General features: G+C 35.3%; 1 protein-coding gene across 1 annotated transcript in view; it reads right to left on the bottom strand.

Annotated features, from left to right (window-relative positions):
• LOC122797026 (collagen alpha-1(XXI) chain-like) overlaps positions 1-15,445 on the bottom strand; it is a 1,114,432-nt gene that overhangs the window by 955,542 nt on the left and 143,445 nt on the right. The gene's annotated exons all lie outside the window — the stretch shown is intronic.

The following is a 15,445-nucleotide window of genomic DNA, read 5'->3' as shown; positions in this document are numbered from 1 at the left end:
CTATGTCAAAAATCTCAATGGCAACACCCAGATCTGCTCTGAGTTACAGCACAATGGCATAGAAATTACCAAACCAACTGATATTGCCAACATTCTGGCTGACAGGTTCAGTGCCAACTTTATCCCCCTCACCCCCTAAAGGGCCCATATCCATACCGGAAGAATGCAGTGCCCCTGAAATCACAACTGAGCAGGTAAAACTGCACTCTGCAAAGCCAAGAACACAGCATCCATGGGACCGGGCAACATCCCAGGCTGCTTTCTACATGAACTGCAGAATGAACTGGCCCCCCACCTAAGCACCATGTTCATAGCCTCACAACAGGCTTTGTACCCATTGAATGGTGCACATCAACAGTTATACCACTCCACAAAGGGGGAGCCACCACAGACCCTGGGAACTATTGCCCTATTAGCCTGACAAGCTTGGTTTGCAAGGCCATGGAATGTAGCATCACGGAACTCATAAACTCATAAATAAAGACATTGGTAACCTGTAAACTCTGTACCCCATCCAGTTCGGGTTTGTGAAGAAAGATCATGTCTCCTGAACCTGATTGACTTTGTTGAAACAGTCACCAAAGCCGTAGATGAGGGTAAGGCAGTTCACACAGCCTATCTTAACCTCGCCAAGGCCTTCAACACCATCCCCCATTCTGGAATCATAGATAAACACACTAAACTGGGTGTAAATCCATACATCACAAGATGGGTTGCCAACTGGCTCACTGACAGAACCTAAACTGTAAAAGTTGCAGACTCTAAATCTGACTTCAAACCTGTGGCAAGGGGAGTACCACAGGGTTCAGTCTTGAGTCCTTTCCTCTTTGGGATCTACTTCTCTGAAGTGCAGGCTAACACAGAGGGCCTCTGGCTGACGAAGTTCGCAGATGATTGCAAATTAGGTGCCATAGTCGAGTCCCCAAATGACATGGACATCTTACAGAAGGGCCTCACTGAGACTGATGCTTGGTGTCAGAGCCATGGCCTCAAGCTCAATGCCAAAAGGTTTTGGTAAAAACTCTGTACCCATGAACTACTACACCGAAGGTGTGATAAGAGACCTTGGGACTCAGGTGGACAGTAGTCTCTGCTTTGATAATCACATCACCACAGTAGTCAGGAAATCCTTCTATGTGGCACACCTCATCATGAAAGGGTTCTCATCCAGGAAAAAAGAGGTCATTCTTCCACTCTACTCAGCTCTCATTACACCCATTATCAAATACAACGCCCCTTTTGGAATGTACCTCACAAGACATCTGCACCAGCTGGAGAGGCCAGAAAAATACCTTATAAAGAGGATTACAGGACTCAAACAGATGCCCTACACTGACCGTCTCAAAAAACTCCAGCTTTACTCCATAGCATATCACTTACTCTGAGGTGATCTCTGCCTAACATACAAAGCTATGTCAAACCCAGAGCTGTTAGACATGCTACTCCTAAAGAAATCCCAATCCCTCCGAGCTACACGCTCTAGGGACCTAAACCTTGTCACCACAATAAACAGAACATGTTGGAGTGATAGATTCCTGAGCCAGAGACTTCCTATACTCTGGAACAAGCTACCTATCTATGTCAAGCAGAGTTCTTCACTAGCCCTCTTCAAGAAAAATCTTGATGAGTAGATGGGAAATAGAAAATTCCCCCATGGGATCACCTCTGTGGCCCTGCTCACCAGGGGCACAGGAAAATAACTTTCTTGGGTGGCAAAAGCCAGGGAACCATGTTGGCTAGGCTTACATAGGCCCTTGGACCGATAGCCTAGTACCTGCCTATGAACCTATGAATAAATAAAAAAATGCACAGAACTTATGTTTTCACTTTTTAATGAAGGAGTTGCACATAATCAGAGCTTGTACTCCATGCAAATACCCTAAAATCAAAAGGTAACTACACAGTGTTGTTCAAGGCAAAGCAATGCATGGCATTTAATAAGAGTTTCTGGAGCTTTAGAAGGTCAGGTTCTGTAAAGTTAATTGCAATATCTCAACAGTGTTTTTCTATGGAAAAGAGTTACTAAGTTAACAGCGATACATGTGCTAGTAAAGGTAGTACAACTAGTAAATGACATGCAAAAGAGACCAAAAAGTAGAGTATTTTTGTGATTTGTGTCTGAGATAGCAAAAGGGAAGGCTAGACGGACAGAAAGTTTATAGAAGGTCTGCATAATACAAGTGACTTTGCTTCATACTCACAAATAGCCCTCTAGTGATTCATTACACAAGGAAAAAAGAACGTATACTGATTTTTACACATATGAAAAGTGAGACTAGAAACAAAGACGTTTCTACAGTTTATCTTGCTCCTTTCTAATTCACAAATGTAGAAAATTTACACGTATAACTCCGTGAACCAAAAGGAAATGAGGTACCACTAACACCTCAAATATATTTTGCAGCATAACATACTTTATATAATCATACAAGGATACAACACTAAATAGTGGCATCACTTTTGTTAATACTGTAATTTACATTTCTGGTCCATAGGATAATTTTTCCCTTAAATTCAATACAGCCTATTGATGTTAAGAAGTGGTTCTTCAGTTACAGACTTCATAAAGTGATAAAAGATAAACATAACTTAATCACATCAAGTGGCAAATGTTGAGTGCTTTCATTCAAAATACACTGGACTTCTTCAGAACACGTAATTGGTACAATTACAGCAGTTTATATATTTTTATCTGAACATATTGTACAAATAGGTTGTGTTTTTATTACAGATGTTTTTTACATTTACATAATTGCTTTTTCATATTTACAAATCTTCATTTTTTAATAATGTTTTATGGTTGGGAGATGATTACAGGTTAAATTCAGTTGAATGCTCACTTTAAAATTTACCATTAATTAATTAATACTTGGTAATTAAGATTATGAACGGTATATAAACTACTGTAATCATACCAATTAAGTATTCTGAAGGACTCCAGTGTATTTTGAATGAAAGTACTCAACCTTTGTCACTTGTGTGATTAACTTATGTTTTTTATCATTTTATGAAGTCTTCAATTGAGTGAATTGTTAGCCTTGGAACTCGTGAACCCCGTTTTGCTTTTTGGTTTGTAGTGGCCGCACGGTTACACACCTTTAACTGGGTTCTTCAGTTATATCATACCAATGCCTCTAGGTGTATAATATAACCCGTTCATATTTGCATTAATACTTTTCATATTTTAGCCAGCAAGCAAATATAATGCAATAATTTTAAACTACTGAGTCATATATTGAAACTAGTAGTAGTGGTTACTGTGAAAGCGCTCACAATAAACTTTTTATTTTGAATACTATGAACTGTTTTATTCTGAAATAGCTACGTATGCTTATAGCTGTTGCCATGATTTGGTGCACAGTCCTATTTTTTGGTACAATATATTGAAAGTGACTGCATATAAGTTGTTCTGAAGTACCGCCACACCCTACTATTTGTCATCATACCTCTCAACCTCATAGTGCAAGAAATCTGGACAAAACCTGACAAAATGGGGAGACAAAGGCCCACAAATAGGGACAGATTTAGATTTTAAATTTTGCTCTTAAAAACTTAGAAAGTTGTTAGAGTAATAGGACTTGTGTTAACATACATTTTTCTGAAGGATTTGAAGTCTGAAACAAATACGAGGCAAAAATATGGACGTTTTGCAAAAATCTGGGCAGTTGAGCGATATGTTTGTCATTTACTCTACTTATAGCATTACATATTAGAAGAATCACCTACAAAATCAATGTGAACCAGGATAGTAGAAACTAAATGTTAAATCTGTAGACAAGAACTGCAGCTATATAGTTTATGCACATGGAAACTGCATATTGTTAGAAGGCCAGATGCTAATACGAATTGGTCATTGTACAGTAAATGTTCAATTACCAATGTACACAGCAGACAGGTGAAATTCCAAAACTTGTTTTGGATTCAAAGAAATGGGAAACAAGTACATATAAAGAAACTCAAACTATGCCATGTTATGTGAAAAATAATAAAAAAAATGCTTTTAAAGACAATGTAAGTCATTATTTCACAGGATGTAATAAACAGTGCATCAGTTGATAATTATAAAGTGACTTGCATCTCAAAATATAGAATGTATGACAGCTGACCAAATACTGATTTTCCACAGCTCAATCAGATGTAGCCAAAGTCATCTACAGAATACAAACTGGAATCAGAATAGGCCAAAATGAAATTTCAGTGTAGAGGCTTTCATCCCCATACGTTCAAGTCTCCCCTATTATTTTATTTAAATATTTAGTTGCCCTTGTGACAAAAGTCGGATCATAGAGACAGTGAATTATCTCCCGCTGGAGTTCCCTACTTAAAAGCCTATTGATGCCTTAGTTCCAAGGAATTTGTCTTCAGGCACTCAATTATCTATGAAAGGTGATTAGACCTTGGAGCAAACTCACTTAAATATATATATATATATATATATATATATATATATATATATATATATATATATATATATATATATATATATATATATAAAATTGTAAAACTGAAAAAGAGAAAAGGGTTACACACCCAGTAATATAAAACAAGTTTTAATTATGAAAATAACACAACCCTAAATAACACAGTACATCACTTAAAACAGGCAAATAAAATTTAATTGGTTCTAATAACATTACATCGCGAGGACATTTGTAATAAAGGAGGAAAAGTGAACATGCAGCATAAATGAAGCACAAGAAGCTCTAATTATGTGTAGACATCTACAAGAACTAACATAAAATGGAATATAATACTGATAAAAGTATGCAGAATATAAATGGAGCATAAAGGAGACAAGTGAGCACTTGGGTTATATGAAACACAAGTTCTAACTCTGTGCAAACGTCTACATAAAACAGTAAAAAATGGAATGTAATAATGTTCTCTGGGATGCTGAATTACATTGTTGTAAGACCAGTGATAAAGGGTGAACCAAACAGCAAATATTGCACACATAGTTTCCAGCCTCCCACAGCAAAGTACTTAACTTGCAAAGGATGCCACTTTTCTTATTTGGTTACCAGTCAGTGCCAGGATTAAAAAAAATTTCCTCTCCTCCTGACCAAAACACTGCTGTCCTACTGACCTGCATCTAACTATCAACATCACCAAACTCCCTCATAGACCATTTTTGCATGTTAAAGGAATGTTGAAAGGATATTATTGTTTTATGAGAAAACTTTGTTTGCACCAAATTGCTAAGAAGTATCTTGTTTATTTTTATTATTTAATATAATATTTTGAAGAAATAAACATTTACTTTCTTTTTTCTTCTTTTAAGAAACTATAAGAATCATGCGTAAAATTATGAACTATCTTACAGCAATATGTTAAGTTGCTCAGCGCTAGATGAATGGACTTTACTTGTAAATATTGCCACTGCTCCTAATTGGCTTATCCTCTAAGCAGCAAATGACCTGTCATGCTAAACATGCATAGTGGCTGTTCTGGCTATGGGCATCAAGAACGTCTTATTTTGGGGGCGTGGCCAGCATGAGACAAGGATAGCAGCACTTCTTCACTGCTCTGCCGCAAAAGATATATTTCTGACAGGAAATTTGTTTGTTTGAATAATCTTAAACAGTTCAAACTAGTGAATTTCGATAGCACTTGGTGTTATAGATAGGTTCATAGGTAGGTACTAGGCTATTGGCCCTAGGGCCTATACAAGCCTAGCCAAAAAGGTACTCTGACTTTCACCACCCAAGAAAATTATTTTCCTGTGCCCCTGTCGAGCAAAGCCACAGAGGTGATCCCCGGGGTGAATTTCCTATTTCCCATCCAATCATCAAGATTTTTCTTGAAGAGTGCTAACGAGGAGCTTTGTTTGATATAGATAGGCAGTTTGTTCCAGAGTATGGGAAGTCTCTGCTACAGGAATTTATCCCTCCAGCATGTTCTGTTTATTGTGGTGACAAGGTTTAGGTCCCTAGTGCATATAGCTCAGAGGGATTGGGATTTATTTAAGTGGAGCATGTCCAACAGCTCTGAGTTTGACATAGCTTTGTATGTTAGGCAGAGATCGCCTCTGAGTAGGCAATATGTGATGGAGTAAAGCTGGAGTTGTTTAAGGTGGTCTGCATAGGGTATCTTTTTGAGGCCAGTAAATCTCTTTGTGACGTATTTCTGTGGCCTTTTCAGTTGTTGTAGATGTCTTGTGAGGTACATACCAAAAGAGGTGCTGTACTCTATAATGGGTCTAATGAGTGACAAGTAGAGGGGAACAATGACCTCTTTTTTCCTGGATGAGAAACCTTTTGTGATGAGGTGTGCCATGTAGAAGTATTTCCTGACTACTGTGGTGATGTGATTATCAAAAGAGAGACTACTGTCCACCTGCATCCCAAGGTCTCTTATCACACTTTCGGTGTTAAGTAGACTGCCACCTATGTGGTAGCTCATGGGTACAGACTTTTTACCAAAGGAGATGACAATACACTTTTTGGCACTGAGCTTGAGGCCATGGCTTTGACACCAGGCATCTGTCTCAATGAGGCCCTTTTGTAGGATGCCCACATCATTAGGAGTTTCAATTATGGCTCCTAATTTGCAGTCATCTGCGAACTTCATTAGCCAAAGACCTTCTGTGTTAGCCTGTACTTCAGAAAAGTAGATACCAAACAGGAGAGGACCCAGGACTGAACCCTGTGGTACTCCACTTGTCACTAGTCTGAAGTCGGATTTAGAGTCTGCTGCTTTCACAGTATGGGTTCTGTCAGTGAGCCAGTTGGGAACCCATCTTGTGACATAGGGATTTATACCTAGTTTAGTGAGTTTATCTATAATTCCAGAGTGGAGGATGGTGTCAAAACCCTTGGCAAGATCTAGATAGGCTGTGTGAACCACCTTACCCTCGTCTACAGCTTTGGTGACTGCTTCAAAGAAGTCTATCCAGTTTAGGAGACATGATCTGCCTTTTATAAACCCAAACTCGGTGGGGTCCGGAGTTTGTTTATAAGTTCCATGATGATACATTTCATGGCCTTGCAGACCAGGCCTTGCAGACCAGGCTCGTCAGGCTAATGGGGCGGTAGTTCCTGGGGTCCGTGGTGGCTCCTCCTTTGTGGAGTGGGATAACCATCACTGTACGCCATTTAGTGGGCACAAAGGCTGAGGTGAGGCTATGATTGAACATGGTACTTAGGTGGGGTGCCAGTTCATTCTGTAGTTCATGTAGAATGCAGCCTGGGATGTTGTCGAGTCCCATGGATGCTGTGTTCTTGGCTTTAGAGAGTGTGGTTTTTACCTGTGCAGCCGTGATTACAGGAACTTTGCATTCTTCCGGTATAGAGATGGGTCCTTTAGGGGGTAAGATGGGGGTAAAGTTAGCACTGAACCTATCTGCCAGGATGTTGGCAATATCAGTTGGTTCTGTATATTTAGTGCCATTGTGCTGTAACTCATAGCAGATCTGAGAGTTACCATTGAGATTCTTGACATAACTATATAATGCTTTGTGGTTGTTTTTAGAATCAGTGGCGATTTTGTTTTCATAACTAGCTTTGGAGGATTTTATGAGGGATCTCAGCTTCTTACTGAGGCTGACCAGGGAGTTCCTCCAATCATGGGATTTTACTCTTTTTTGCAACAGTCTCTGTCTTCTGTTGTAGAGTTTGTTTATGGCAGCAGACCACCTGATTGGCTTTCTTTTTTTTGGAGGATAGCATCTTGGTTCTGTTAGGGATAGCAAGATCCATGCACTCGTGTAAGTGCTTATAAAGTGCATTTGTGTAGGATTCAACAGTCGTACCTCTACTGTCCATCAGCATGGGTGTCGTGAAGTTTGCCACTTCTGTCTTAAGAAGCATGAAGTTGGCTTTGGAGAAAATTTTTACGGTGGTTTCCCTAATGGGGGGAGGGGGGCAGGGGAATGTGGATGTCTAGGCTGATTAGCTTGTGGTTGGACCTGACCAACAAGGAATTGACCTCTGGAGTGGAACACCGGTCACCCATGTTGGTAATAACCAGGTCTAGGATATTGCTGACCCTGGTGGGGGTGTGGATAAGCTGATCCAAGGTGATGGAATTTATGAATTCCAAAAAACGTTGAGCAAAAGAGTTGGTACATGAGTAGTTTTCCCAGTTAATGGTGGGGTAGTTGAAATCACCCATTATTAGGGTGTTGGGTTGTACCCTAATATTTTCCAGTGTATCAAGAAATGAGGAGTGGGAATCCTGGGGCATGGTGGGGCATCTGTAGCAAGTTACAATTTGGATTGCGGTCTTGCCCAGAGTTAGTTGCACTTGCAGCAAATAAACTCTTGTCAGCTAAAACAGAAGACCTTGAAAATAGATCTCGAAGGAATAATATTTGTATATTTAGTCTTCCTGAAGGGATTTTTTTTAAAGAAATTAAAAATCTAATCACTTTCCTGTCAAAAACTGTGTAAAAGTAATTTCTTTCACTGTATCCAGCAGCCACATGAACTACATTATGTAGAATACCATCAGCAGCATTTCAGGATTCTTCATGTAAGAAAGAGCTTCAGTCACATTTGTCTCATATTCAAGAATTATCATTAAAAATGGACAAATTGGACAATAAAATTGATGATTTTAAGAAAGTTTGTTCCAAACAAATGGAACAAATTAATGAGGATGTTCAGGTACAGAAAAAATGATCTCTGGCATCGAATAATCCCTTAATATTACGGATGAAAGGTTGAATGAAGGAGAAAACAACAGTGGATGTTTATTGCAGCAAAATAAAATCTTGTCAGCTAAAACAGATGAACTTAAAAATAGATCTCGAAGGAATAATATTCGTATATTTGGACTTCCTGAACGTACTGAAGGCAACAATATGATTTCTTTTTTAACTGCCTGGCTTCCTAAGACTTTAGATCTCCCTGAAGCTCTTTCTTTTGTGATAGAGAGTTCACACTGGTTCCTGGTAAACTTGCTGCAAAACCTGGTTCTTCTCTGAGATCTACAGTGGTGAAATTTATTTCATCTCAAGACAAAGAATTGGTACTTAAAACTGTATGGGCTAAGTCACCACTTAAATATGATGGAAATATTGTGTGTTTTGACAATGACTACTCAACAGCAGTGATGGTGAAAAGAAAACAATTCCTTCCATTTATTAGAGAACTTAAAAAGAAGCAAATAAAAATACATTTATTGCTCCCAGCCAGACTAAATATTTTCCTTACAAATGGGGTTAAACTCTTCAAAGATTCTGACCCTGCTTTGTTTTTTCTACAAACAAATACAATTCTTGAACAAACAGAGCAAATGGATTGGGCTAATATATCCTTGAAGAGACATATAGATTAAAATGGAAGCAAGATAAGTGAGAAAAAGAAAAAATAAGGGGAAAATGAAGAACTTTTCCTTTTCCCTTTCTTCAGTCCTTATTTATAAGGAAAGTAACATGATGTTAAAGCATGTTTGTTTTTTTTTCCATTTTGTAAACAAGCACATTTTTGGTTTTATATAAACATTTAACAATAAGGCAAGAAACAATAACATACACAGTTACAACATAAACAGAAACTTGACACAAACAACTAGACTGCACATGAAAGGTAATTTAACTCTTTTTTCTGCATTTTGCTTATTTATTTTACAGTTAATTGACAATATATTTTTATGAGTTGGAACAAAAAGTCAGTGTTTATATTATTTATTTATTTATTCATTCATGTAACATTTGTTTATGGGGAAAGTCTGACTTAGAACAAGTGAATTTTCAGTGGAGGCCCATGGAGAAATGCTCAAGACATGTCTTTGTAATGTGAGAGGAAACTGGAACACCCAGAGGAAACCCACAAGAACGCAGGGAGAACATGCAGACTCTGCATAGAAGGCACCCCAGCTGAGAATGAAATTGGAGAACCTTTTGCTGTGCAACAACAATGTGAACCTCTGCACCACTGCACCTTCCATTATTAATATACAAGTTGCAAGTTTCTGTATGAAATTGCATGGTTGGAAGCTACTGCATATTTTATTCATGAAATAGAAAGGACTGCAACATGACACATAGTTGAACTCATATTTGTTTATAGTATAGAGTTGCTATTACAGGCTTGAACTCAGCATATATTTTTAGTGCTATCTTGTTTTTCTTGATGCTTTTGGGAAAAGTAACAACCATGTTAATTTCTATCTGTTACTTAAACAGTGTATTATGCAAAATACCATCAGCATCACTTTAATATAAAATGAATAGAGATTATCCAAAGTAAACACTTGCTAGAGTAGTATTTAAAATGAAGCTTTGTTAAAACTAATAATTGCATTCTAAGGCTGATTGGAAAGCCAGTATACAGTCTTAGATAATAATCTATTGTTTTTGCTAATCCCAATGATATGTGAGTTCGGGGTGAGGGTGAATATAGTTGTTAAAGAAGTGTATTTATGGTTGCTTAGTTAAAAAAGAGGTTTTAGTATATTAAACAGCCTTAAAACTCTCTACATGAGTGAAAGATCAAGCTTGATGTTATATGTAATGAAAATTCTTGTTATTTGAGGGCTGTACTTATGTAAACAGCTTCACAGTGGTTTAGAAAAAAAGCTCTTTTCTCTCAGGCTCAAGCTTTCTTTAACTAGATTATGTGAAGCTTTTGAGGTAAAAGGCCTGAGATAACTTTAAATTCCTGCTCAAACTGAGAGAGTAGAACTGTTCGAGCTTGGAGATCTGGTTTGACAGGCAGCTTTGGAAAGATAATTTAAATGAAAGGTGGAAGCTTTTGAATATGCATTAGATCAAATTTCACTGTAACAATACATAGTTATACAAGCTAGCATAGCAGAAGAAAAGTTAATATCATGTTACATGCAGCATGATTGCAAGCTTATAATTGAAACAGAAAAAAGTGCATATTGTTTGAAGGTATTATTTGATGCAAATGAAAACAAATATGATATTTAAAGTTATAATTTTATGGCAAAATATATAAGTATAGAGCACACTGATAAAACATACAAAAGTTCCAAAGAAATAAAAATGCTGGGAATTCATAACCTGTTTTGTTCTTTAATAATTTATTTGATATATAAAGTTAGGAAATTATTTTATTAGTATGTTTTTGTTGCTGTTTGTCTTTCGGCTTTTTCCCGGTTAGGGGTCGCCACAGCGGAACTCCGGTCCACTGATGATTGGCAGTAGATTTTTACAAACGCCGAGGTGCTAACTCGACATTCAACCTTCAACGAAGGCACACCCATTTACGCATGTCTTTCGAATGACCACCCAACCACAGGGAGGACATGCAGACTCGACACAGAAGGCACTCCCCACACTCCAGCCGAGAATCGAAAGGGAGAACCTCTTGCTGTGAGGCAACAATGCTACCGCTGCACCACCGTATTTTTATTAGTATATAGGTCTAAAAATGAAAATAAATTATATCACTTATTTATATGAATACAGATTTATAGGATACAGCTATACTTTTAGTTAATTGTTATTAGAGTTATATATATTTGTGGTAGAGTGGTTTTGTGGTATCTTTCTTCTCACTCTTTGTCAGAATATTGGATGAGGTGGTTTATCTTGGATAGTTAGACAATTCAAGCATGGATTGTTAGACTCCATGAGGGGTAGGAGGGCTTTTAGAAGTAATTGTTTTATGACAATCTTACTAATTGCCTTTTTGCAAGTGTCCACAAATGTGATGATTTTGTTCCTAGATGTACTCACAGAATTTATTATTTGTTTGAGTATTAATAAGCAGTTCTTTATAAATAGACAATCATTATCTATGCAAAAATAAGTATATGTTTCTGATCAATAGGACACATTGCATTTATTAACTGTATTTCTATAAATGTCAATGGATTAAACAATGAAAGCAAGAGAGTTAACTTAAATAGATATCTAAAGATACTTAATTCTCAGGTTACCATTCTTCAGGAAACACACTTATTAGCAAAAGGTATAAACAGACTTAATACTAAGAGTTCCACTATACTATCTAGTTCACAACACAATCAGAAAAAAAGGGGGAGTAACTATTTCATGGAAGAATTCTTTACCTATGCCTGAAGTTATGGGAACATATCAAGATGATAAAAGTATGTTTAAAACTGCTACTATAAAATACACTAAGAAGATGTTAACTGTTGTTATTATGTACTGGATCCCAGGAATAGGAGTCAAGACAGTTGATCAACATTTAGAACAAGTAATTCACTATGCAAAAGGCAGTATCATTTTGGCAGGAGACTTTAACTGTATATTATCACCAAGTGATACTAATACACATAGTAAAAGGAAAATTCAACCGTCTGCAAAAAAGTTAAAACAATTTACTGAATTATTTCATCTTAGAGATATAAAATAATTTTCAGAGCCAAATTCATTAATCTTTGTGCATTACTCTCATAGGAATAGAACACAATCCAGAACAGACAGAGTTTATACCTCTGATGAACTAGCAGACAAGCTGGGTAAAGCTAGGACTGTAACTTGTCCATTTTCAGATCATAGTGCAATCACCTATGAAATGTCATTGAACTCTAATAATAATGTTAAAATAAGAAGAATATCAGTATATATAATAGGTTTACAAGAATTTAAAGACTATTTTTCTTAAATAAATTTCCTACTTTATAGAAATTAATTAACAATAAAGTGGATACTTCAGAAATCTATATACGGGGCTCTCTAAAAGCATATCTGTTTGGTAGAATCACTAATTGGTTATCAAATAAAAAAATGCAATGGGCAAAGAATTACATGAAATACAGGCAAAAACTTGATAAGTTGAAGTTAGAAAACCAGAAGAATAAAAATAATAACATAGAAGAGATCAATAATCTAAATGACAAATATTTGGAAATTTTAAATAATAAAACCAAAATCAATCTTGAGAAGTTTAAGATAATTAACTTTTCTAACAACCCAAATTCTATGCATAATCTAGCCACCAAAACAAAATTACTCAGTAAATCCAGTCACATAAAAGAGATCTATTCACATAGAAAGAAAGCAAAAGTAACAGAAATAGAAAATATTCTAAAGGAATTCAGAGATTACTACAATGAAATTAACCAAATAATATAATAATAAATCTAGAGGAAACAATCAAAACATTTATTAGAAAAAATATAAAAACTAGACTATGAAATGACTAAATGGAATTAATTGACAAACTGATTTTTATGTCTGAACTTCAAACCCAAATTTGTAAATTGAAGTCTAATAAACCACCAGGTAATGATGGGATTATATCTGAACTTTACAAGCTGTTACCTAAAGAAGCCCTACCCATATTACATAAGGTTTTGTCTATAGCTAAGGTCTTAACTAAAGTTCCTCCTTCTTGGAAATATACCCTTATCTCTCTAATTTTAAAAACTGATAAGGATCCTGCTCAATGTTCTTCATACAGACCCATTTCACTTCTAAATGTAGATTATAAAGTATTCATGGCAATTCATGCTAATGGACTAAAACACATTCTACCTTATATGATTGTTGAATATCAAGCTGGGTTTATTTTAAATAGAAACACATATGATAATATTGAAAGAATAATTACAATAATTGAGTATGCAAATAACACAAACAAGAACTTAACATTAATAAGCCTTGATATAAATAGTGCTTTTGAATCGGTCAACTGGAAATGTCTTTTTCTAGTTCTAGAAGAATACAAGTTTTCTTTTAACTTTGCACATCTTATTAATCTTCTCTATACAGATTACTTTGTATGTCAAAATGGGTACTTTCACATCTGATTCTATACAAATATTAAAATGAACTAAACAAGAATGTCCTCTTTCACCTCTGCTTTTGACCCTAGTTATGCAACCTTTTCCTAATTTTATTAGTTCAAATACAGATATAAAAGGTTTTAAATTAATGGAGAATTTAAGTTCTAAAATTCAATTGTTTGCAGATGACATCTTATTGACATTGAGTGATAATAAATCTATATCTGCAACTTTTTTAGTAATGGAACTATTCAAAAAAATCTGGTTTAACATTAAAAGATAAAAAAACAAACATTTTACCAATAAACATAAATAAGAAAAAAGTCCCAAATAAGTTCCTTAAATATATTGTTAAAGAAAAGAAAATGAATTACTTGGGAATAACCATAACTGATAATATTAAAGATATAGTAAATTATAATTATACTGATTGTATAAATACGATAAAAAATCTAACAGACAAATGGAATAAAATTGTCTTTACAATGGAAGAAAGACTCTCTATCATCAAAATGATTATATTGCCAAAAATCCTATATATTATTCAGTCATTAACATTACTTCCTATGAAAACCTGTATTAAAGAATTTAAGACTTTAATTTTGAAATTTCTTTGGTTCTCTGACAAACCGAGAAGTGTGTTAAATCATCATATAAGAGACTGGGAAGTAGGGGGAATAGGAGTACTAGACATACAATTATATTCATTATCCTCAGTTATGAAAACAATATGTCTTTGGATCAACAACACCTATACAGCTAGATGGAAAGAATTTTTAGGAAACCTTTTTATACTTTCTAACTGTAATAGAAATGCTAATAATTGTCTTATATTAAACAACAGTTTATTTTGGTTATTAAAAGATTACATTATAGGGAAAAGTCACCAAACAAGTGATTCTTGCTTCATTTTGACTATATTAAATACTTTTAGAAATTTTATAAATAGAAATCTGGCTTATAAAGTATGGATTTTCCTTATGTTTCCTATTGCATATAGTTAAAATAATATACCGACTTTAAACTTAGAAACAATGGTTGCCTTTAAAGAAAAGAATCTGTTGTATTCATTTCAGTTAATGAAAGATGAAAAGCTGTATACAGTAGATTACATTAGGAATAAATATGATTTGGATAAAGATATGTGGTTAGATATACAATCTTGTAGACTATTTACAGAAGGGGAAATTAAGTCAGTGCAACCAGTGTTAAAGGATTGTGTCCCAAAATTGATTGAATGTATCATATTTTTATTGCAACAAAATTTATTGGGACATGGCCTATTGTCCAAATTGTATAAAGTGATAAAGAGGGAAACTAAAACATGTAATGATACATATTCGAACTATTTTATCCAACTCAATAATAGACCACCAAGTGAAGAAGAAAAAAACATATCACTATTATCATCTAAACATACTACTTCATCACTTAGATGGCATTTGTTTACATGAATGTTATTACATAGGTCCTTCTTTACTCCTCAAAAAATTGAGATGATGTACAAGAAAAAACAACTTTGTTGGAGATGCAGGAAAGAACTTAAAGCAGATTAGCAATACATGTTCTTTGATTATACTGTCTTGATTCCTTTTTGGAATAATATTAATTCTTTTTACAGGCATTTTTTGGAGATACATTTATTTTATCTGAATCATTAATTATTTTTAATACCCCTCTTTCCACTTGTGTTAAAAGAATGAAATATAACATATTATGGGCTGTATTGACCATCTCCAGAAAAATGATCACGCAAAACTGGAAAAATGAATTTAGT

The sequence above is a fragment of the Protopterus annectens genome, chromosome 3.part0, assembly GCF_019279795.1.
Source record: "Protopterus annectens isolate FY-2018-M chromosome 3.part0, PAN1.0, whole genome shotgun sequence".
Taxonomy (NCBI): domain Eukaryota; kingdom Metazoa; phylum Chordata; order Ceratodontiformes; family Protopteridae; genus Protopterus; species Protopterus annectens.
The sequence above is the reverse complement of the archived record's forward strand: the minus strand, read 5'-3'. Positions and strand labels throughout refer to the sequence as shown.